The sequence below is a fragment of the Lottia gigantea genome, assembly GCF_000327385.1.
Source record: "Lottia gigantea unplaced genomic scaffold LOTGIsca_160, whole genome shotgun sequence".
In the NCBI taxonomy this organism is placed as follows: Eukaryota; Metazoa; Mollusca; class Gastropoda; family Lottiidae; genus Lottia; species Lottia gigantea.
The window spans coordinates 185,104-185,846 of record NW_008707966.1 but is presented as its reverse complement, the minus strand read 5'-3'; positions in this window follow the sequence as shown (position 1 = coordinate 185,846).

The following is a 743-nucleotide window of genomic DNA, read 5'->3' as shown; positions in this document are numbered from 1 at the left end:
TCAGACATATCTGAGTCTTGCAATTCAGATAAAATAAAGCACTGTATGACATAGTGCTAATTATTAGTGTGTGCTTAAATAACACAGTGTCTAAATGACATGTCCCTAGTGTCCCTACAAGAAGTATACCTATAATATCATGTCTTACTGACTTGTGCTTCAAATATTTGTGTCTAAATGACAGTGAACCAGGATTGTATGTACCGGTATGCTAAAATTGTAAAATGGTAAATCTGAATCCTGAAACCTGAAATGGTTTATAATCAGGGCATGGGTTTCTTGTCTCTCTTTCTAACCAACTTTGATGGAGTAGATTTATTACAATAATTACACAAACTGAAACAAATGTGTGTCATCCACTTACTGTGGCTTATAATGATAAATTCTATTTATAGTGTTTAATATAATGACTAGACCTCTAAAATATCTCACTGCTACACTTAAATATATCAATGGCATAAAAACAACAGATCACATTCAAATTTTAGTTAGTGTTAAAGAGGCATCTGATCAATTTAGGAATTTCACTTTCTATTTCTATAGATGTCGTTTCTATATATGGTAGTTTCAAGAAATGAGGATAATTCTGGACACACATGGTTTTGAAGGCTCAAATTTCGATGGTGAGCTGTGAACACTATAACTGATTAGCTAGGCTAAAGAATTCCAGTTTCTGAAACTAAGGTATGATTGGTTGAAAATATTGTGAACCTATCCCCAATTATAAAATTATGCCTCTACTA